The sequence below is a fragment of the Sapajus apella genome, unplaced genomic scaffold, assembly GCF_009761245.1.
Source record: "Sapajus apella isolate SASKATOON/1434 unplaced genomic scaffold, GSC_monkey_1.0 scaffold23, whole genome shotgun sequence".
Classification (NCBI taxonomy): domain Eukaryota; kingdom Metazoa; phylum Chordata; class Mammalia; order Primates; family Cebidae; genus Sapajus; species Sapajus apella.
This window is the reverse complement of record NW_022436963.1, coordinates 3388471-3395343: the sequence shown is the minus strand read 5'-3', so window position 1 is coordinate 3395343 and position 6873 is coordinate 3388471.

Genomic DNA, 6873 nt, shown 5'->3' with positions numbered 1-6873 from the left:
TCACTGACAGGTAGTTGTGTCTCTGTAATATGGAACACTCCCATCAGATGCATCCTCCAAACTGGAAAGAGTTATTTTCCCAAACCTTAAACTGGTTGGCTTAGGATTGGGCTCAGAGGAAGGGAACCCAGAAGCCCAACATACCAGCAAACGGGTAAAGTTTTTTTTCCAGTTGGGCTTTCCGGCCTCCCTCTCCCTGTGCAAACAGGTAAAGGTCTTGGGATTTTTAAGCTCTCCTTACTCCTCCCCTCATTTTGATACATGTTTTCTAATAACCTGATTTGGTTTGTCTGTTCTTGCCTTCAGGCTATCAAACTCCAGAAGGTCATGCAACCAGAGCAAGATCTACCCCTGCTCACAGGAACCCTTCCATAGGCCTCCGAGGGAGCTCTGACTGCCGTTCCCCCAAAACAGCGCCCCCTGTCAGCAGGAACCAGTTAAGATCTATCTTCATTTTTGTCCTTATTTTTATTCTAATGGCAGTTAGATGTACTTCATGTGCTTCTTTAGAGGGGGGAATTAATAAAACCCTGCCTCGGTCACCCTTCAAATAGTCTTTGAGCCTGAATTTTTGTGGCTGTGTGACAAGGACCCCATCTTTAGCCGAACTAAGGAAAAGTCCTGCAACAGGACCTTCAGTGTGTGTTGATGTAAGCCATACAACAACTGCAATGCAGAGTCATAAGAAAAACGTGGATAGGCAGCTTTTTGTGTGCTAGGTATTGCCCCAAGCCCTTTATATGGATTGTTTCATTTAATTCAGGCAAGAAAAGAACTCTACAGTATAAGGAAGGTGACTAACACAGTCGCTGCACCAGTCCATCTGACAGGGTATATGGATCTAGGCCTGTGGTCATTTCCTTAGTTCCCGAGTTCATCATGAGGGCTGATATACTTAGCAGCTAGCAGAACCCTCACTGAGTCCTTTGAGTTAGAGTCATTATGATAGGGAAGGTCAATAGGAAGCCCCTGAGGCCACCACTCCTTTATCAAAATAATAAATCAGAGACAATGCCACATTCTGTGAAGAAAGGCAGAAAGGTCTTAAAGGGTGTGAGGGTGTTGGTCCACATCATGTCCTCATTTAATTCACCAATATGGCCTGTAAAACATTAAAAGGATCATGGAAGATATTTGTAGATTAGTATAAACTTAACCAAGTTGTAGTTCCAATCAGAGCCACTATGCCAGATTTATTATTATTATTATTATTATTAGCAATGGAATCTCACTCTGTCACCCAAGCTGGACTCAAGGGATCCTTCCACTTCAGCCTCCTGAATAACTGAGACTACAGGTCCATACCACCATGCCTAGTTAATTTTTTAAAAAAGTATTTTTGTAGAGATAGGGTCTTGCTATGTTGCCCAAGCTGGTCTTGAACTCCTGGCTTCAAGTGATCCTCCTGTCTTAGCCTCCCAAAGTGCTGGGATTAGAGGTGTGAGCCACTTTACCCAGCCTCAGATGTTATATCGTCACTGGAACTTATCAACACAGCCTCCAGCACTAAATTTTTGAAATTCGTATTAATAAGGGAAATAAAAAACGGTTCAAATTCACCTGACAAGGACAGTAGTACATATTTGTGGTCCTGCACCAGGGCCCTTGCTCTAGACCCGTCTACCACATTATAATCCAAAGGGACTTTAATCCTCTGGATATGCTGCAGAACATCACACTATTTCTTTGTTTGTTAATTGGAACTGGGGAGCAGTAAGTGGTAAGTCTTCCGGCATGCATACCAGATGGCGGGAAATTACAACAAAGATTTAGGGCCTTGTCACTTGAGTCAAGGTTTTAAGGATCCTGTAGTCTAGCTTATGTTGGTAAAGGACAAGTTGTTACACCTTGTACTTCCTACTGCTAAGAAAGAGGAACGGTGCTAGTAGGTTTCTTTTGATCTTTGGAGGCAACATATACCACAGTTGGGAACACTGTTTGATCTATTCGTTGCATGACTTGGACTTGGAAGCAGCCGGCTTCGAGTGCAGTCAAGAGTAATAGAGAGGGAATTGCAGCAATTTCAGGCTATGGTATAAGCAGCTGCAGCTTGGACCATTTCAGTAAGTGAAACCCATGGTGCTAGAGGGAATACGTAAGGATGCTGTGTGAGGGTCTCTGGAAAGCCTTCATTGAGAAGATGCAGTTCTAAAGCAATTGCAACCCATATTCAGCAGAGATCCATCCACCCTTCAGAAAGGAGCTTCTGATGCTGCTGAGTCCTGTTAGAGACTGAAAACCTTATCACGCGTGATTAAGCAACGATGTGGTTGGAGTTGTACATCATGAGTTGGGTTTAGTCAGATGCACCAAGTCATAGTGTTGGGAAAACACAGCAGCAACCAGTATTAAGATGAAAATGGTATAATCAACATTGACTCCTTTCTCTCAGCTCACTGTGTCTTCATGGGGATGTCTCTATGAACAGATGATGGAGGAGGAAAAAAAAATCCCAAGCTTGATTTATGAATTTGTCAGCTCAGTCATTGCTACAGTCAAGAACAGACTGTGGTCACACTCCACCTCTACTCAGGGGTGGCCCTGCGGGACAGTGCTAAGGGAGAACTGCTCCAGTGGCAGAGTTTCAAATAGTACAGTGGGTCATCAATTTGGTGTGGAAGGAGATGTCAGTGAGGGCCAATTATAAGATAGATATCAAACTAGCTACTGTAACAGAGAATTTAAACAGAGAATAAAATGCCCATTAATATGAAGATGTGCGTAATAAACTTCTTCACATCTTCTATATGTGTGTGTGTGTGTGTGTGTGTGTGTGTGTGTGTGACAGACATCATCAGTCCTGACATCCAAATGAAATTCTGAATGAGAGTCTAACCCTGTGGTGACTATAATACAACTTGTTTTCAAGTGGCTGATTGAGCTCCTCTATGGATGGTGCATACTGGGGTTTCAGCATTGGTCCCTGATGCTGGCAGGTTAGAGTTTGGGTAATAGAAGTAGGTTTTTTTAGCCTTTATGCATGAAAGCCTATACTGTTGGACCCATGTATACTCTCAAATCCTTCTGGCAACTCCATTTATGTGCCCATTATATAGCTCTGGGATGGCCTGGTGCCTCTTCCATGATGGATACTCCCTGGCAGGTGTTAACATGTCTTACAAAGATCTTTGAACTTTGTTCACATTCCCATAGGCCCATTCACAGGCCTCTACTACAGAACTCATTGTCCTAATCTTCCAAGCTTTTACCTTCTAGGTCCCTGACCAATGGACCAAACCATTTACCACGATCTATGAATCTGAATTTATTTTAACTTCATTTCCCTACAAACCAATGATAAGGTCCACTGCCCTAAGCTCTCTTCTTTAGGAGGACTTCTGACTCCCACTTTTTAAGATCAGCCTTGAGTGAGACCATACTACAGCTTCAGGCCATTTTTGCCTTATACCCACATATGGAGTCAAACCATCTAGGAACCATCAATGTTTCCCTCGCCCAATATCTGATCATAAGAGAATTTCCATGCACACTCAGGTGTAAGCTAAGGGAGAGGCACGGATGAAATGGTGGTAGATGACATGGAGCTCTGGGCTACCTGCTGACGCAGCTTTCTTGTTTCCCCCAGCTCTGTTCATGCTCGGTCAGGAGCATCCTGCTTCCATCTTATAATGGATTGATGCTGGGCTCACTCACCTTTGTGGATATGACAGAAACTAGGTTATGATGGGCATTTCTGGTTGCATGATCACGTGGAGTTCCATGGTTGGGCATGTCATCTCTATCATAGCCCAGTGTCACACAGGGAGCTATTGACAAAATGTGTACAGTTTATTGTAGGTGGCATAGAATTGCTTCAGAATCCTGGGAACCTGTGCTATGATTCAAACAATAAGGTTTGCTATAAACTTTACATGGCATCTTTTCTCACCACCATTAGAAGTATATTCTAAGACCTACCAGATCATATGGCCCAAGTGGGAGAGCTACTTATACCATGGCCCGGACCTGCTGCAGAGCATTTCCTGCTGAGTCTTTTTCAAAACTGACAGCCATTTATGCCACCTGAAATATGATCAGGTCAGATCTGTATTCCCAGAAGTGAAACATACTGCTCCCAGAAGCCAGAGTCATACTAGATGTTGTTTCATTCTTCATGATGGGAGATGTGAAATATGATAATCTGTCCTTTATTTTGGAAGGAATGCCTTGGTATGTCTCAGACCACTTGCTTTTTACTAACGTGGTGAAAGTCTCAATGTCCATAGAGTTTATCTGTCTTCTCTGGAGTGCATGTGCCTTACCAAGTCCTGCAATTTAGTTGCCACTTGCTACTCGTCTAATCTGCTTAGCACAATGTCATCAATGTAGTAGACCAGAGTGATGTTCTGTGGAATATTATATCACAATATATTACAACAGTGGGCAGAAGAGTTAACATTGCTCTGGGGCAAGATAGTAAAAGGTGTACTGCTGGCTGTTATAAATAAAAGTGAACTTTCTGATAGTGCTGGAAAGAAATGCACTTGCCAAATCAATGGCTGAATAACATATGTAATGAGGCAATGTTAAACTGCTTTAGACAATACACAACATCTGGTACAGTAGGAATAATTGGGGTTGCTAGTTTATTGAATCTGGTCCACTGTTATCCTACAGGATCTGCCTAGTTTTAGCTGGGGTCAGTTTGGTGAAATAAGATGTAAATAAATGACTCCAAGGGGAAAAATATCTATAAGGCTCAACGGAAGTCTCCAACTTCCAAAGAATGTTTACTATTAAAAACACTCGAACTTAGGTCACCAGTAATTTTTATCCGAGAAGTCATGACCATGCAAAAACAAGAAAATATTTTCCCTATAGTATCTTCCCTAAAATAAGCTCCAGTAATCCTAGACTTCTGATATTGATGCACTTGTGTAGTCCTCTCACCACTTGAGTGTGGCTGGATTTGCTCTAATGGATAAAATATGGCAGAAGTGATAGGATATCCCTTCCAAGGTTAGTTTGCAAAAAGTCTGGGCTCCTTTCTCTCTTGGGCTCCTTCACTTTCTCAACCTGCGGGAATCAAGTTGCCATGTTGGAAGCTACCCTGTGGGGAGACGGACATGGCCAGGAACCGACATCTCCAGCCAGTAGCCATCAAGGATCTGGAGCCTGCCTGCAGCCATGTGAATGGGCTTGGAGGTGGATCCTCCACCAGCAGAACGCTGGCTGACACCTTGATTGCAGCCTTATGATGGACTCTGAGCCAGGGATGTCCAGCTAAGATGTGTTTAGATTTCTGACCTACAGAAACTGTGAAAGAGTGTTTGTTGTTGTATTAGTCCGTTTTCACACTGCTGATAAACACATACCTGAGACTCGGCAATTTACAAAAGAAAGAGGTTTACTGGACTTACAGTTTCACGTGGCTGGGAAGCCTCATAATCGCAAGAAGGAACAAGTCACATCTTACATGGACAGCAGCAGGCAAAGAGAGAGCTTGTGCAGGCAAACTACTGTTTTTAAAGCCATCAGATCTCCTGAGACTTATTCACTATCATGAGAACAGCATGGAAAAGACTCCTATCCATGATTCAATCACCTCCCACTGGGTTCCTCCCATGACACATGGGAATTGTGGGAGCTACAATTCAAGATGGATTTTGGTGGGGACACAGCCAAACCATATCAGTTGTTTTAAGATGCTAAATTTTGGGGGTAACTTATGCAGTAATAGATAATACACATTACTTTGCAACCACTAAATCATGGATCTAAGCAATGTTTATCAATGACTACTGAAATAATCAGGTGAAAAGCTGATGCTTAGAGCAAGGTACTTGAATCTCTCAATAAATCCTAATATCACAAAAAAGACAGACAAATGTTATGAGCCTACTGATGTGACACAAGAGAAATTACACAATACCCTTATGACATGGTCTTGCAGAAAGAACAAAACAGTTAATCCTGAAACTGATCAATCTTCTAGATCTATTTCCAGGAAAAATGGGGAACAAAAGGACATGCTATATGACACCCAATGATATAATCAACAAAATGCACACTGAGGGAAACCCTCAGTTCTACAGAACTAATAAAAAAGTTTCTTCAGCAAATAAATTGCTGGTAAACAAAAGAGAGGGAAGGAAAATTTAGAGATTAAAAGAGACTAGGGTGAGGTGGCTCACGCCTATAATCCCAGCACATTGGGAGGCCGAGGCGGGTGGATCACAAGGTCAGGATATCGAGACCATCCCGGCTAACACAGTGAAACCCCATCTCTACTAAAAAATACAAAAATTAGCTGGGCGTGGTGGTGTGTGCCTGTAGTCCCAGCTACTCAGGAGGCTGAGGCAGGAGAATTGATTGAACCCAGGAGGGAGAGGTTGCAGTGAGCTGAGATCGCACCACTGAACATCAGCCTGGCACCTGGTGACAGAGCAAGACTCTGTCTCAAAATAAATAAATAAAAATAAAAGAAACTAAAGAGATATATTAACCAAGTGCAACATGGGGGCTTTGTCAAAATCCTGATTCAAACAAATCAACTGTAAAAAAAAAAATTTTTTTAAAACAACTGGAGACGTTTGAACAATGATTGAATAATAGATGACATTAGGGAGTGTTTGTTGTGTTGGATGTGATGATAACATTATGGTAATGTGTTTTTTAATTACATTTTTAATCTTGAAGTAACTGCAAATTCACATACAGTTGTAAGACATAATTCAGAAGGATCCAATGTATCCTTTACCCAATTTCCTCCAATTGTGAGATCTTGCAAAACTATAGTACAGTATCATAGTGGCACTGATACACTCAAGATCCAGAACAATTTCATCATCCCAGAGATTCTTCCTGTTGCTCTTAAAAATACACATACACACACACACACACACACACACACACACACACACACACACACAC